The 17,974-nt window shown below is 42.7% G+C and overlaps 1 protein-coding gene across 3 annotated transcripts in view; it reads left to right on the forward strand.

The window, feature by feature from the left end:
- Positions 1-14,646: 14,646 nt before the first annotated feature.
- Positions 14,647-17,974, forward strand: part of PRKCD (protein kinase C delta) — a 53,627-nt gene continuing 50,299 nt past the window's right edge. For 2 of the 3 annotated variants that reach the window (XM_080994193.1, XM_080994195.1), the window contains exon 1: positions 14,647-14,783. The gene's annotated coding sequence lies outside the window, so the exon portion shown is untranslated. Of the gene's footprint in view, positions 14,784-14,931; positions 15,105-17,974 lie in introns of those variants that run through there. The other variant, XM_080994194.1, reaches the window with a different exon arrangement.

Here is a 17,974-nt window from a genome sequence, read left to right on the forward strand (position 1 = left end):
GCAAATGAAAGAAGGGTTCTTTTATATACCCCTATCTTTTCTTCTCTCTGTGAGACAAAACCTTAGGTATCTCTGAATTTCCTGCTTGGGGTTTGGATAGTGTTGCAATCTATTCTAGCTATTTACATTCCATTCACAGAATTAATGTTCTGGGCTTGGATCACTGTCAGATTTCAGTGGGTATGGCAGGGTATTATGGCCTCATTCTTCTCCAAAGCATCCTCTGAGATGAATAATTGAGCTATTCGCATCACATTTTCAGATGGTGAAACTGTGCAATTATTTAGTGAGCTTTCTGGCTCCAATTGAACATTATTGATCTAGTCAAATAAAGAGTACCCATTTTTTTTTATCTTATCTGAAACGTAACTGAAATAGTAAGTTTTGTAAAAGCAAAAAAATATATAAATTGTCCTGAAGGTAAAAAAACCAGAGGTTTTTCTGCATCATCCAGTGCTTTAATGTGGGAAATTTATGGCATAAATTGCACTACAATGTAACATGACATCCTGATTTCGTGCAGTAATAATAGATTGTGTCCAGTGCTGTCCTTCTGTTCACAGAAGGCTCTTTACTGCAATGGAAGCTGGGTGGCACGATGTGAAAGTATTTGAATGTTTTTATGTGGTTTTAAATGTTTTAGATGGATTTAATGGTTCAAAATATGATTTATTTTATTTTAAGTCGTATTTGTTTAACATTTTGATCTTTGCTGCCCTGGGCTCCTTTGAGAGGAAGGGCATACAAGCAATCAATGCTTATTTTTGCTGCTTATTTAACTGTAAGCTGAACACTTGGGTCTTCAGTACGGGGGAATGTTAAGTTCTCCCACAGCTTTCCCAGGATAACTTAAAGACCATGTGCTCACAGAAAAGGGCAGCAGAGGATTTGCCAAGGTCAGGGACCTTGTACTATCAACTATCGGAAAGACTCAAAATGGCCTGAGATGATTCTGCTGTTTCATTGTTTTGCCTTCTGTCTTTTAAATATTTTTGGCTTTAAATTGCAAACCACTCTGAGTGCCATAGCACTCAAGGCAGTATATAAATGAAGTAAGTGAGCTAGCAAGCAAGTAAGTAAGTAGATAATGCATATTTTCTAGGCTCCAGAGTCATTCTTGGATATGTACATTATGCCTATGGCAAAACAGAAGTTCTGCGTAATTAAGCCATAATCATTTTTGCTAATCAGATGCATTAGCAAAATTAGTTCACGTCAGTTATGATGAAATGATGTCCTTGCTTGATATTCCTTGCTTTCACAGAAACATATTTGCAAAGACTGATATTATTTACTGATACTACAGAATGAAAACCACAGAAAAGGGACTAAAGCATATGTGCATATTTCACTGGACTAATTAATGTCTTGTACATTGACCAATTAGAGACCTGGAATGATCCCTCAACAGTGGCCTTTAAACAGTCAGAATCAGTAGAATATTTTCCCTCTTTTTTGCATGATCATCCTGACAGGATTCTCCAAGCATCATAAGGAAATAAATGTTGGTTCCTATGTAAATAACTGAGGAAAATGCAGGGTCACCCGACCCAACGTGGTGCGCTCCATATACTTTGGATCACAACTCCCATCATCCTTGATCATTGGCCATGCCATCTAGAGCTGATGGGAACTGCAATGTAAAACATATGGGGGGCGGCAGATTGAGGAAGGGTGATGTTGTAAGGTCAACAGTAAGTTTGCCACATTTGTACCATTGTTCAAACTGGCTCCTTAGTAGTGGGACTATACTCACAGCAAGATGCTGCAATTTTACACCATCGTGACTACTAATGGGGATTCTATAAAGGGAATTATATAAAGGGACCGTTTCTTACAATGGTGTCTCTACATTTGCACATTCTAGGTGGTTGCCAACTACTGAAAACTTCCTCTGGTCACTCAAAATCCAAGCGAAGAAACGTTTCGTTATGTCGACTAATAGCAGGATGGCATATTCATTTTGTTGTTGTTGTTGCTGCTGCTGCTGCTGCTGCTGCTGCTGGATGAGTAAAATATTTCATCCAGTTTTTATGCTCCTTTTTTTAAAAGGCAAACAGCTGGTGCCCTAAAACATATGATGACAAAATTAGAAATAGCTGCCTATGGTGTTGCTCTTAATCTTTGTGTGTATCTTAAAATAAAGTGTAGGTAGTCATTAGCTAATTCAATATTTCCTGAACTGCTGTGAATCTTTTGAGCTGTTTTTCTTCTTCTCACAAGTGGGTTGAATATACAGGTACTCCTTAATAAAAGCCAGTCACCTCACCTTGAAAAGGATATTGTAGGTTCAGAAAAGGGGATGGCAATACCTCCCTATGAGGAAAGGTTATATAGTGGTACCTCAGGTACATACGCTTCAGGTTACATATGCTTCAGGTTACATACGCTTCAGGTTACAGACTCCGCTAACCCAGAAATAGTGCGTCAGGTTAAGAACTTTGCTTCAGGATGAGAACAGAAATTGTGCTCCAGCGGCATGACAGCAGCAGGAGGCCCCATTAGCTAAAGTGGTGCTTCAGGTTAAGAACAGTTTCACGTTAAGAACGGACCTCCGGAACGAATTAAGTACTTAACCTGAGCTACCACTGTATTTTATTTGGGGCTTTTTAGTTTAGTGAGTAAGAGGTAACATGACAGAAATGTATAAAACTAGTGATAGCATGAAGAAAGTGGACAGAGGAGAAGTTTTTCTCTATCATCCACCCACCCACCACCTTTGAACAGGCATCTCCAAACTCAGCCCTCCAGATGTTTTGGGACTACAATTCCCATCATCCCTGACCACTGGTCCTGTTAGCTAGGGATGATGGGAGTTGTAGTCCCAAAACAGCTGGAGGGCCAAGTTTGGGGATGCCTGCCTTAGAAGAACACAACTCAGATGGTGGGACACGTTTCCTAGGGCTACATCTCTCCTGCACCATGTTGTGTGTGTTACAGCATCACTAGCTACCAGCTTATTTTCAGGCGCAATTGTGATTACTAGATGTACAACCAATGTAGTGGACAGGTGGAACAGACGTCCTCTTTGCTGAGCTTCTAGTGCATGACTGAGACTTTCTTGTTCCTGCAGGCATTCAAAGGTAATGTTTGGCTTTATGACAATTTAAAAAATCATTTTATTGTCCCATTTTCTGTGGATTTTTTTTTTTTTATGTTTGCTTAGAAACGTGAATACTTAAGTGTTATATACTGTAAATGTATTAAATACATAAGGAAATGCTGGTTAGGACTTACAAAGCCCAAAGAGTTTGGGATTATGTTACCTGATGGACTGCCTTCTTCCATACAAGCCAGTCCAAGTTATGAAACTTCCCAGTTGCTTCTCTCAGTCCCATCTAAAGCAGAGGCAGCTTTGACAAAAACACAAGAAAGGCCCTTGTCAAAGGTGCACCCACTGAATTTCAGAACTCAGACTCTATAGGGCCCCTCTATTTATTTATTTTTAAACCTCAGGCAGGCCTATCCCAAGGGCTCAGCAGTGTATAGAAACTATTTAAAAACAACAGAAGAATTTAAAAAGGGGGGGGGGACACTATAGATTTACATGTAGCCACTTTGCATACGGGCAAAGCTATGGCAAACCTACCTTTGTGTGAAAATAGCAAGAAAATAATGTTCTACTGCAATATTTAAAAATAAAATCACCTCAATTAAATTAGAAAAGGGGAATAGAGAACAGGAAAAGGTAAAGCACAAGAAATTATGTTTCCTTTATGAAAAAGAGGTTGCCATAAGGACAGTTGTAATAAGAAATTCATCCGTACTTGGGGAAAGAACACAATGATACCTAATAAAAATATATACTTCTCTCTCTCTCTTTTTACTATCTGTTGCCTGCTAACATCATCTAGCATTTAAGTGGTTTTTTTAAAAAGAACAAGGAGATTCATCAACAACATCTTTATTACGGTCACAGACCAACATAAGTTAAAATAGAAACACACAGTAATTTAGGAAATAAAATAGATAAAAGGAGTGACTCAGATAAAAGGGGGGATGCATGAGGGAAACTTAACATCAGCTAGAGAGTTAAGAGCAAGCAATTGCAAAAGTAACTACAGAAGGGAGGGTGCAAGAGAGGGCACAGGTCTTGCGTATGAGCCTTCAGTTTAAGTCTGGTGCATGACCCAAAGCATTCTTCGGCGAATGCCCATCATAGCAGCACAAAATCTGGCTGCCGAGTATGTTACGTCTAGGTTTCCATCTTGAAGTAGCAAGGAGGTATAGAGTTGCTCTGTCTATCCAGGGAATTCGTGTAGCTGACTGTAACTAAAACTATTGTAAAAATGGTTTGATGATAATTAATAATAAATATTATTATTATTAAGAAGTTTATTGTACAGGAACAACCTTTATCAGCAATACACTAGTCTGCAACACTTTGGGTAAGAAAGTATATACAGTGGTACCTCGGGTTACATACACTTCAGGTTACATACGCTTCAGGTTACAGACTCTGCTAACCCAGAAATAGTGCTTCAGGTTAAGAACTTTGCTTCAGGATGAGAACAGAAATCGTGCTCTGGCGGCGTGGCAGCAGCGGGAGGCCCCATTACCTAAAGTGGTGCTTCAGGTTTCAGATTAAATACGGACCTCCGGAACGAATTAAGTACTTAACCCGAGGTATCACTGTATAAGATTCACTGGGTACATTTAGAAACCATGTATATTTTACTAAGAAGTTAAATATCATGCTAAATAATAATTGTCAGATATATTTTGCCCTGCATATCGTTCATCCATCCCATGTGCTGAACAGGTGTGTCAATACCAACCACTATAAGAAGCAAGTACGTTGAAGATAGGCAGTTCCGGTTAAATTTTTCAATAGTCATTTTAGCTGATGAATGAAAGCCCGGGAAAGTGCTTTGACTGATTTTTTTTAAAATTCAATATTCCTAAAACTTTTTGTAAGCTTATGTATATAGGAAATAAGCAGAAATCTAGATACTTGTCCCTCTTCCGCTTCACTTTCTTGTGTGACATACCACCACATAATCCTATTTTACGCATGAAAATTACTACATGTGTATACACAGGTGCACATGGATACATATCCATTCTGTCAAGTGTGGAGATGTATGTGCAGAATTGAGGGAGTGTTGTTTTGTCTATATATCTACCTACCTGCTTATCTATCTATATAAAAGCAACAGATTTTTCTCCAGCACTAGTGTGATTTGGAAGTAAATATATATACAGTATACACACTTATGTTCGAGGAAGAGCAGATGGAATTCTAGAGATGCAGCTTCAGTTGAGAAAAATAGCACAGTGGGCAATGAAGCTGAAATAAACAAAGGACTTTAAAATTCCAGAATTTATATCTTCATTTCTCAGTAAAATATTCAAGAGTTTAGCTGCTTTAAAATATAACTGAAATTTGAATCATTTTATGTTTGAAGCATTTTAATGAGAAGAATTTATTATTAATTAATTATTATTAATACTTATTCCTGATTTGGTAATTCTGAATAAAAGATTTTTATAAAAGCCTACAATTGCTTATAGAAGTTCACATAATGCAGCTTCTTTGGTAGCTTCTGACTGAAGAGGACGTAAGTTGTTAATTTTCCACTCTGTTATCGAAATAACCTTATCTGATTTCTGTGGAAGAAATGATAAAAGTTTTGCCGTTACGAGTGGATTTATAGCTAGTTAATTCAGTTTTTTTCTTTTCTATTTTCAAGAAATACATACTCCAGGAGTCTCGCAGAATAATGTAGCCAAATGCATTACATTACGTCTACTATATATTTTAGGAAATGGTTTGTTCATTTGCTCTCTATAGGATTTGGCCTCCTCTGTAGTTATCATTGCCAAACTTAGCACATTGGTTCCTGAGGTGGGGGCAGCAAGCTTTATTGCCATTTGGATGCTGACCACCATTTTGAATCAAGATGGCAGACCAAAATGTCACTTTGGCATGACTTCACCTGTTTTTTGACATAGATTTGGCTGCCTCTTGAGATATTGCTGCCAAATTCGGCATCCGTGTTCTCAAGGCAGTGACAGTGGTCTTTGCTGATGCTTGTGTGCTGAGTACCATTTTGAATCAAGACAGTGGACCAAAACATGACTTTATTTTTGGTGTGAAGGATCAACACTAACAAATTGCACTATCCTTTTTTTTAAAAAATCCAGTATATTTTGGTTTTTAAGAATTCCTAGGTAATGCCAGGCACACCCTGCTAGTATTCAACACGTTTAACTATAATCTTCCAAGTAGAAGTGCATTTTTAAACAATTCTATCAATATGCATAAAACTAGCCTTGTTTCATTCTACTCCTTAACTTTGAAATTGACTGTAACTGTAACCTTACAACCATTACCAGGCAGTAAGTTCTATTGAGTTCAATAGGACTTACTTCTGAGTAGACATGCATAGGCTTGCTCTGTAAGATACATGAGAGAAATCTTATACTTTAAAGGAGAAGGAAGCTCCATAAATTGAGAAACCAAAATACTGGAAGTTATGTTATTTTAATATTTATTAGCATGATATGAGAAGGTGGCAATGGTGTAAGTCTTTAAACCCACCTCCCAGATAGAAGCAGCGGACTTTAGAAAGCATTTTCAGAAATGGTAGTAGGAATGGAACTTCACATGGGTGTGTTTTGGCAAGCAGGTTTTTTTATTAGGATAAACAAACCATTTATACAGTGGATCAGAATTTGTCTGCAAACTGAGTGACCCAGCCTGAGTGACCCAGCTTAACAATCAAGTCAGCATGGACAACAGCCCAGATCTGTGCCCTTTCCTCTGATGCTCTGGAGGACCAAGCTCCCCTTATAGCCCTTAATTTTCATCTGGAACACATCCCAGTTCCTCCTCCAGTTATGAAAAGAATATTGCCATCCTTCTCCCTAACTCACTACAGCTGCAGTCACATTCTGAAGCTGTGCTTTCCAGACTGTAAAAGCAGAGTAAGCATACTGCACCTACTAAACAAAAGCAATACAGTTTCCTTCTTCTTCCCAATGCTTAGGGAACTATTAGAGGGGTGGGTAAAATTGCTGGATAGCTCAATTTAGCCATAGAGAGAAGTGGAATCTACACACATATTAAAAAACACTGTGAAAATGCTTTTTTAAAAAACGTTTTGAGAAATACATTGAAATTTGCACATCTCAGTATCGCCATCTAGTGTCACATTTGTATATTGCACTTTACAACATATTTAAAATGTTTTATTTCCAGCTGAATAGCTGGGTCCTGGACTTCTCTGGCAACAGGTCGGTTCAGTATGTTTATTCAGTAGTTTGCTGAAGTGGTTTGAAGTGTTTTACAGAAAAAAACTATTCAGCCACCTAAATTAGTTTTGACTCCTGCCAGAAACCTACATCCTCTAAAGTTTAAACTTCTCCCACAGGCACTGCAGGGATCACAATCCCAAGTTCTGGGATCACACTGAAATCGGGATCCCTGCAGGTATCACAATCACAATGGCTGATTGCTGTCCTCAGGAGTGAAGACAAATCTGCTAAATTCAGCTGGTGGGATTGACCTTGTGGGCTGCAGGAAAAAATGGTTCAGCTTTGGAATCATAAAATGTACACTTTTCATTAGTGTCAAATTTCACTTGCTACTAAAAGTTACAAAGTTCCTGGTCAACTAACCTGAGGCCTTGGTTGAGGTAGAGGTACAAAATTCCTGCATAAATAACTATTCACAGTTGTATATGTACGCAGAACAACTTCAGTTGCCAGACACAGGTATTTTGATTCTGATGGTCTTAAATAATTGAGATTTATAGCCATGCTAATAAATGAGGTTCAGTAATATATTGTGGACACACATTTATTAGCCAGTACTTGGTCTTAACCTTTTTTTAACTGTAGGAAAAATATAATTCTTCAGTATAGATTAATATACCTAAGACTAACACATAATTATTCTCCTAATTATTTACCCAGGTGCTGGATTTTCAGTTATCTGAACTGACAAGTGATACCGTAACCACAATCTCACCTTCTGAAATTTTACAAAGAATATATAGATTGTATCAGGATAAGAAATGGTTTGTGGATGCCATGATGCAATTAACCTCTATACTATGCTTGTTTGCTCATTCAAAATAGTATTATATACTTTGCTGCCTTGTAGTGTTCGAGGTTCCTTACACAGGCATAGTCAGGATTTATGTTTGGGGGAGGGGGCAGAACCGAGCTATCTGCCATGTGATTGGTCAGTTATTTATTTTTATTTACTTACTTGATTGGGGGGGCAGCTGCCCCCTCTGCCCCCTTTGCTATGCCCGTGGTTTCTTACAAAAATTGCCTGCATGTTTCAGGAGAAGATGGCATAGAGGCAAATCAAGATATTATTTCACCACTTTAATAAAAAGATGTGTTTTAAAAATTTATTTATTTATTTATTTATTTGCCACAAACATTACTTAGGCAAAAGGGCACCTTCCCTCTCTGTTTCCTAGCTCTGAGTGGGCATTTTTGGTGAAGAAATCAAGTAAGAAGATATGATGTAACAGAGAACTATGGTTTAAAAGAAACCATACTAAAATCAGGATGAAAGGAAGGGGCAAGGGGGAGCACATGGATAGTTTCCAGTTTAATAAACCTTATATTTTGTCAGAGTTCCTGAGATCCTGTAATACAAAATTAGGCTGTGTACACACCATACATTTAAAGCACATCCCCTCTGAAGAATCCTAGGAACTGTAGCCTGATAAGTGTGCTGGGCATTATAGCTCTGTGAGGGATAATTTTTGGGTGGGTGTGTACTTGAAATGTGCTTTAAATATATGACGTGTGTGCAACCTTGTTTTTGTATTCCAGTACCTCAGTCTTCAAGAGACTTATCTACGGTATATTCATTCTCCTTTGAAAACGAGTATAACCATTAGGCTGCCATGTGAACTTAAATCATTTTGTTTGAATCACCAATATCATTTGTAACATAAGGTTGTTTAGTTATAATTTATTATATTTTTAACCCACCCTCCCTCCAAATTCAGAGTGGCATACATTGTTTTCTGCCCCACCACACACGCATACATTTTATCTTCCAAGCTACCCCATGGAGCTAGTTAAGCTGAGAGATAGTGATTGGCCCAAGGTCACAGTGAGCTTCATGGCTGAGTGGGGATCTGAACCTGGGTCATCCTAATCCAGCATTAACCACTACACCAGGGGTCAGCAACCTAAGGCCCATGGGCCACAAGCAGCCCATGGGGGTCGTTTAACTGGCCCATGGACCCCCGCTGCCCACTTAGTTGGCTCCCGTGCGCCGTCCTAAACCGGTGCGGAGCAGAGCAGGGACCGCCTTCCGTGATGCTGGCTGGCTTCCCATTGGCTGCAGGAAGCTCCTGCAGCCAATGGGAAGCCGCCCATGCCTCCTCCGTGTCAGAAGGAGCGCCGGAAATAGCGTTTGCACATGCGTGCATGTGCAGTCTGGCCCACCGCACCATCTATGGGACTGTGAACCGGCCCAAGCCACAAAAACTTTGCCGACCCCTGCACTACACCACTCCATCTCTCCGGTTTATGACATAATCCTCTCTTTGAAGTTCAAACATCAGCTTGAACCTGCTGTTTTGAAAGGGTAACGGCGAAAATAAGCAGAATACATCGCAATGTGATTTCTGAAGCAAGGGCTCTTGGACACCATGCTTTTGACATTTCAATAGGCTCCACAAAGCACATTATCAATGTTATTTTTACTATAGAAACGATTAAACAGGCACACTTCCTGTTTCACTCAACACTACTATTGAAAAAACAGTTTTGAAAAAAATGAAAGATAGCGGACACAGACACACCAGTTCTGCATAGTTTGAAAGGGCTTAATGTAGACTAAATATTGCAATTTGCAGTATTTTTAAGAAATGTAAAATGGATGAAATATAAAAGACAGGTTAGGCCAAAAGAACAATGTTCTCCAATTTTGTTGCTTACTCGGTTCTGAAAATATCTACCACCAGACACCCACCCACATCTCTCTCCCTCCCTCTGTCAGGAAAGAGGAAGTGAGACTTTGAATGACATAACTGCCAGTATTTTAAGGCCTAACAGCAGAATCCTATGCATGCTAACTTTGAAGTTAGTCCAGTTATTTCAGTGGGTCTAACCATGGGCTGATACATGCTGGCAGACTGGCATGCAACCTACTTGAGCTGTACAGTTGAATGTTTGACTCTTGCTGCTGAGTACAAGGATGTTCCAGAGGCAAAATACACTTATTGTGTTCCTGGTTGAACAGCATCAATGCACTCCACTTGTCACTTTTTTCCAGAATGATGAGGAACCATTAGTGAGCACTGTTTGCATTTGGTCAGTCAACCTGCTACAAATCCATCTAACAGTTACCACATCCAGCCCACATTTTCTAGGTTCTGCACAAGAGTATCATGGGGGGGGTTATGTCAAAAGCCTTACTGAAATCAAGATGCAATATGTCCACAGCATTCCCTTGATCCATCAAGCTTGTAACTATATCAAAGAAAGAAATGAGATTTGTCTGGCAGGACTTGTTTTTGAGATCCCCATGGTGGGTTTTAGTAATCACAGCATCCTTTTATAAGTGCTCACAGACCAACTGTTTAATTATCTGTTATAGGACCTTTCCTCACATTGATGTCAAGCTGAACAGTTGGTAATTACCATGGTCTTCTTTTCCCTGCTTTTTGAAGATGGGGACAACATTTACCCATCTCCAATCTGCAAGGATCTCACCTATTCCCCAGGAATTCTCAAAGCTTATAGGCAGAGGCTCTGAGATTACATCTTCAAACTCCTTTAGTACCCTTTGGTACAGCTCATCATGCTCTGGAGATTTGAATTCACTACCGTAAATTAGTTGGTAGATAAACTGTGCAGCCCAATCCAATTTTTGTTGACTCAGCTCAGACTCAGTCCAGGATATTTCAAAGAGTGCCTTCTTCCAAATGAATCACCCAATATACTAGGATCCAGTTACAGATACTGCTAAAATGTAGAAAGGAAACTGGAATCCAACTGCAATCTTTGTAGTATTATGATTTAAATAATTATGCTGTATTATGATTTTAAAACATCTGCTTTCAATATGGAATTATATTTTATTCAACAAAAATATTTTCTGTATATTTTGGGTTCTGTATAGATTCTGTTAGCTTGGGCTAATTCAGCCAAACACCACCACTGGAGATGAACAGAGCATGAGGGAACTATAGCTCACATGGTATGGCTATTGTGCCATTTTGGTTGGAAGTCACACAATAGGTTTGTTCTGCCCTCGAGACAGCCCTAAGCATTGCTGCTTCCAACATGACTCTTGGGTATAAAACATTCAGGTGGAATATTACAAAGAATTAACATTTGTGTTTTCCTAAGAGCTACAAGTGCCCAAAAAGCAGAGAATCCTTTAAAAACTGGCAGTAGGACAGGGGTTCTGCTAGATCTGGCAGTAAAGGAACAAGCAATAATTAGCAGATGGAATGCCAGTAATAAATTCAACAACATATGGCTTGCATTCTTGGAATTATTTGAACTGTGGTCTGTTTTTATATAGACTCACAGCTAACTTTACTTGTTTCCTTCTTCCTCTTCCTCCACCCCATTTCTTTTTTTGCTTTCTGTGTAAGATTTTGTAAGTGTATGTGACTATCAATTTTGAAATAGGGCTAAGTGAGTTAGGCAACAGGAAGTGTCACTTGTTAAGGAAGAAAGTTTATCATTTATCGTTATTTATTTTTTAAATGTATATCCCACCCTTCCTCTCAAAGGAGACTAGTTTAATGTGGGACTGCTCTGCATTTTATACAAAAATAGAAAACATACATTTCTCCAATGTTAATGTAAAACAGAACTATGTGTGCCATTTCCCCTACTAAGCTAGCCTTAGGCCCTCAGGAGTAGCAGAGGACACTATCCCATCTCTAGTGTTGAAGTAATATTCAGCTTTTCTACATGGAACGGGAAAGACACCATCTTGTCCTTTGCCTCAGGCAGCAGTTAGCCTTGGGCCAGCCTCCTAGATTCCACTAGAAGAGAAAACGATAAACTGCAGAGCAGTGTAGAAAGGCCTTTATAGGTACCAGATGAGTCATGCAAGCCAGCCAAGCCAAATGTTGCAGAGCAAAAAAATAAAAGTAAAAATGCAGACTTCTATCAGACTTTTCAATTCATCTCTACACTCTCACAATCAACTGGAGATTCCTGTAAAGCTGCAGACTCCATCCACGGTTGGCTCTACCCTGACTGCCCCTCACAGAAAGTCAAGCACCTCACCTTTCCAGGGCAAATGCACCACATAGGTTAGCTTACACTATAACATTAACAATACAATATGTTAGGGGTGGCAACACAGGAGGGGATTCTATGTGGCAGCCCCCACCTTGTTGAACGCCCTCCCCCCCAAGGGGAATCTGGCACCTCCATTATACAGCTTTTGGTGAATGCTGAAGACACACCTCTTCACCCTGGCTTTTGACACCGGAGGTGCACATTTTTAGAACCCACTGCCCTTAGCAAGAGAGACAATTAATAAATAAAAAACAACAGCAACAATTTAATAAACAGTTTTACTAAATACTGCATTGTCAATAAATACATTTTGTTTAATTATATTTATGAATGACTTCCCACAAGGCCAGCGGCGTAGCGTGGGTTATCAGCACCCGGGGCAAGGCAAGTAATTTGCGCCCCCTAACCCGGGGCAAGGCAAATAATTTGCGCCCCCTAACCCGGGGCAAGGCAAGTACAGTAATTTACTCTCCCAAGCAGCAGCAGCAGCGAGGCTTCTCTTTCCCCCGCGCTCTCCTGGAGCTGCCTCTTTTCTTTCCTTTTTTCCCTTTCTCCAAGGCTTTTCGCTTTCTCTCCTTAATTGATTCCTCCTCCACACCGCAGCGTTTCCTAGCTGCTTCCCCCCCCCTTCCCCTCTCTCTCCTCCTCGCTCTGCTTGCCTTGCCCTGCACCGGCAGCAGCAGGCGCAGCCAGACCCCCGCCAGCCAGCCCGCCAGCCCGCCCACCCGGCTTCCTCTCCTTTTTTTGCCCGCGGCAGAAGGCTTCGCTCTCCCCCTTCCGCGACCTCCTCGCCAAGCCGAGCGAGCGCGGGCTCCCTAACCCGTGGATTTTAGTAGGGGCAGAGAGCTGCTAGTGCGAGCGCGCCCCCCGCCCATGTTGCGCCCGGTGCGGCCGGCCCCCCTGGCACCCCCCACGCTACGCCACTGCACAAGGCATATCAAAGCGATTTACAATATAGTACACAAAGGTCTGTATAGTTAAAGCTATGGTTTTCCCAGTAGTGATGTATGGAAGTGAGAGCTGGACCATAAAGAAGGCTGATCCCTGAAGAACTGATGCTTTTGAATTATGGTGCTGGAGGAGACTCTTGAGAGTCCCATGGACTGCAAGAAGATCAAACCTCTCCATTCTGAAGGAAATCAGCCCTGAGTGCTCACTGGAAGGACAGATTGTCAAGCTGAGGCTCCAATACTTTGGCCACTTCTCATGAGAAGAGAAGACTCCCTGGAAAAGACCCTGATGTTGGGAAAGATGGAGGGCACAAGGAGAAGGGGACGACAGAGGACGAGATGGTTGGACAGTGTTCTCGAAGCTACAAACATGAGTCTGACCAAACTGCGGGAGGCAGTGGAAGACAGGAGTGCCTGGCGTCCTCTGCCCCATGGGGTCACGAAGAGTCGGACACGACTAAACAACAACAAAATACCACTTGGAAATTTTACGCAAGGGTGGCATATACTTATATACTTTTTATAAAAAAAATCATGGGCATAGAAACAGTTCAAACAATTGCACAAATAGCAACTAACACCCCACACACACAGAGCGAGAGAGGACAACACATACGTAAAATAATATCAATTCCAATGCCATACGGTCTAAAATATCGGTAGGTAACCAGGAAACGCGATATTAAAACAGCATTGTTGCACCAAAGGCAGCGGCTCCAGAGCCGCAAACATGCTGAAGTTATTAATTAATTTTATTTTATTTTTAAGCAAACCTGAGAAATACTGATGCATGGTATGGTAAAGGAAGCGGAGACTACCCCCTTCCCCTGGCCAGCCTCTGCCACCCGGCTTTAATCAAACGAGACACTTTCCCCCACTCGGCCATGAGCTCTTTGAGCACCGGAGCGACTGCGAGGTCTGTCCCGCGTGGCTTCCAGAGCCCGCGCCCGCAGCGTTTCCACGGGGAAACCGCCCGGCCGCGACAGCCCCACGGGGCGAGACGCCGCTTCCTCCCGGGGCTGAGAGCGGGAAGGTGGAGGCCGGCCGACTTTAAGACAAAGCGAGAAGTCGAGGGAGCTGCCGGGTCAGGTAAAGGCGCGCGGAGCCGTGAGCGCCACACCCCCCCGGGCAAGGAAGGCCGGCCAAGCACAGGTCAACCGCGAGAGGCCCGAAGCCGCGAACGAGCTCCATTCGTCCCGGGAAAGTTCCTCGACGGCGACGTGAGAGACCGGGCGAGCGGCAGAAGAAGCAGGAGGAGGACGGAATAGCGAAAGGAGACGCAGAAGCCTCCAAGCGCCTGTTCCGTACGATGTGGCCTGCGCGAAGAAGTAGGGGATTCCCGCCCCTCAGCGCGCGCCCCCGCCCCGCTTTCTTCTCCTGCCCGGCAGCAAAAGCAGCAGGTGAGCGCGTCCGGCAAAAGTTGAGGCGGAGCGCGCGGGGGCGGAGGGCGGGGCGAGCGAGGGGAGGGCGGTCCCGAGGCGGAGGCAGCGCCGCTTGACTGCCTTTCTCTTTTCGGGGCAGCGCTCTCGGCCTCGGAGCGCCGAGCAAGTCCTGTGCTTCCTGGCGAGGGTCCTTCGCGCGAAACGGGTGAGTGACTCGTTGGCGCGCGCGGGCCGCCTCATACCTGCTGCAGCGGGGCCGCCACTTTCGCAGGGGCCGGTGGGGGGGGGGAGTAAGGAGGAGGGCGAGGTAGTTCCTGCTCCGCCTGCCTCCTCGGTGAATGAGGAAGCGGCGCGGGCAGCGCCTCCCCATCCCTTTTCGAAGTGAGCGAGTGTGTTTGTGTGAGAGAGAGATTTTATCTCTCGCCCACCCCACTTTCCGGCGCTGAGGGGTTGTGCGAATGGGCTGAGCGCTTCTTCTCGTCAGAGGAGCGGGACCCTCCGGCGCTCGAGTCGCTGCTTGGGCTGGGTGAGTTGGGCGCCCGCCTGCCTCTCGTCTGGGTGTGCTGGGTGGCACACTTTCGCGACAGGCGCTCGGAGTTGCCCTTTCTCTCTCTCTCTCTCTCTCTCTCGCCCTCTTTCCTGCTTCTCGCTTCGCAATCGGGGGCAGCCCGGCACGGGGCAAGGCGCGCGCGCCCTCGAGCGGGTGCTGCCCATGGCGGAGGGGGCGCGTTGCACAACCGGGGCGAGAACACAGGGCGACTGAGTTCTAACATCCCGCGGAGGTTTGTCTCCACCGGGACTTCCTCGTTTTAAGAGCCTCCATGTTTTCTTTTAAGTGCTCCGCCAAATTCTTGCAAATCGAATGGTTGACTTAGTCAGGGGAGGGGGTGGGGCTGATGGGCTCGGACTTTTCTCTCTAGCTCACTGCATATACTTGTATGGTGCAAGTTACCAGCCCCTCCTCAGATTTCTTTTCTGAATGGTCTCTAGCACCTTTACGGAGTTTTTTTTTTAAACCCAACAAACTTAAAGGCAAACTTTGTTTAACTAGAAAAACATACACACGGACACTCCCAACTCATCAAAATCACTTGCAAAAGCTGCTGTCTTTTGGTGTGCCAGAATGGCACTGTCTGAAATCTGGCCTCTGCAGCTTGGCGTTTGTAGGAATTCGGTTACCTTGGCAGAAGCGACGCAGGAGTCAGGACAGGGAAAACACAGCGACAGTGTTCTTCAGCTGGCAGTTATTGACAGATATTAAAACTGAAAGGCAGCCTCACATGACACCACTATCTGATAGAAGCATTCAGCATTTGTCTGTTTGCCTGATCTTTAGACTTACTACACCAGTGGGTGCCTGGGTGGAACACAATGGCTGTCATCTGTATTAACAATATTCATTGCATTTTTGAAGTGCGTATTATGATTGCTATTTCGATTGCCTCAGTTGTGCTTCACTGGAGTCCTGATGGTTTCCACCCCATTTTCTCTACCCCACAGCTAGAAACAGCATGCTGAGTAGTTTGGGGTTGAGGATTAGAAAGGGTTTCCCCCCCAAGCTTGGTTAGTATCTATAGGCATTTGCTTAGTTTGGAATGTGTTTGCCTTCCCATGCAGCGTACGGCTAGGTTTGCTTGCATTTAGTCACCTCAAGTTGTTTGCCATCACAGTTTGTTTCTGTTGTGCACCTGTTCTCTTGAGCAGTGGGTGGGATGATAGAAATGGACTGGATGTTCATTTGGTATCTTCCAACAACTTCATGGTCCTGTGAATGCAAACCATGTTAATTGTTTCTATAGTGCTATACCAGCATTGCTGAGAAATTTATCAGATGTTTTAAACAGGTACAGGAGTAGTGGCCAAACGTTTTGATAAATGTACAGCAAATGAATTCTCAATTTGTGTAACATGGACACTTAAGGGCATATTAATAATAATATAGAGGGATGCGGGTGGTGCTGTGGTCTAAACCACTGAGCCTCTTGGGCTTGCCAATCAGAAGGCTGGCGGTTTGAATCCGTGGGACGAGGTGCGCTCCCATTGCTCTGTCCCAGCTTCTGACAACCTAGCAGTTTGAAAGCAAACCAGTGCAAGTAGATAAATAGGTACTGCTGTGGCGGGAAAGTAAACGGCATTTCTGTGTGCTCTGACACTCGTCACAGTCCTCCGTGCGCCAGTAGTGGTTTAGTCATGCTGGCTACATGACATGGAAAGCTGTCTGTGGACACATGCCAGCTCCCTCGGCCTGAAGTGAGATGAGTGCCACACCCCATAGTTGTCTTTGACTGGACTTAACCGTCCAGGGGTCCTTTACCTTTACCTTAATAATAATATGTAGCTAGGCACAAAGGCTTGCTGTAACAAATTTCCAGTTGTGACACCCATGCAGCAGGCTGACTGCCTGCAAAATATGCCAACAGCATTTATTTATTTATTTATTTATTTGCCTGATCTTTAGACTTTCTATACCCAAATATGACATTTTTGCACTAGAGAAAAATCAGAAAATTGAGCAATATGCTGCTTCTTCCTAACATGCTAACCATTAAATTTCTAAATGAAATGGCTGAATGATCTGAACAGATGGGTTAGTCTAGGCTTAAGCCATAAAATAATTAGTTCCAGGAAGTGTAGCTAGCTGTGTCTGGGGAGCATACATGGATGAGTTAATAACTTTAGTCCTAAAGATCCAGGAATACGCACTATGGATTGCTGCACCTTGCTTATCTTTAAGTTTGATTTAATGCAGATTGTGAAAATGCTGTGCCATTAGGTTAATGGGAGCGTGAAGCAGCATGTTAAACAATGTAATTCATTTACTCTTTGGCTACAGTGCTATGTACACTTTTCTGGGAGTTTCATCCGTTGAATCCAGTGAGACTTACATCTGACTGAACATGCGTAGGATTTTTCTGTATTCGCTGCACAAATTGAGCATGATAAGCACATCTTTAGTGTTACTTAAATTACCAAAGCACATGCCGAATAACATAGGGTTCTGAGTGAAGAGAATGCATGAGAACCTATGTGGTATAATGGATGGAATGTCAAGAGTAGGATTGAGGAGGCCCAGGTTGAAATCCCTGCTCAGCCGTGAAGCTGAATGGGTTACCTGGGCCTGTTGCTGCCTCTGAGGGTAAAAATGATGCTGGGGTGGGGGTACGTTTTGATCATATCTTAAAATGTAAGAAATAAAGGTCTACATTCTTGGTATTTGTGTGTCTTGGGGGGTTGTACTTTAAGCTTACATTAATTAGAATGTATTAGAATGTATTAGCCACACCCACCCACCCTCAAAGCAGTTCTTTATTTTTTTAAAAAAAGTAAAACAATAAAATTATCAGTAAAAACAGTTTTAAAAACTCAAAATGTTTATTGTAATCAGGTCAAAATTAT

Source organism: Podarcis pityusensis (genome assembly GCF_964106645.2).
Source record: "Podarcis pityusensis genome assembly, chromosome: 2".
NCBI classification, from domain to species: Eukaryota; Metazoa; Chordata; class Lepidosauria; order Squamata; family Lacertidae; genus Podarcis; species Podarcis pityusensis.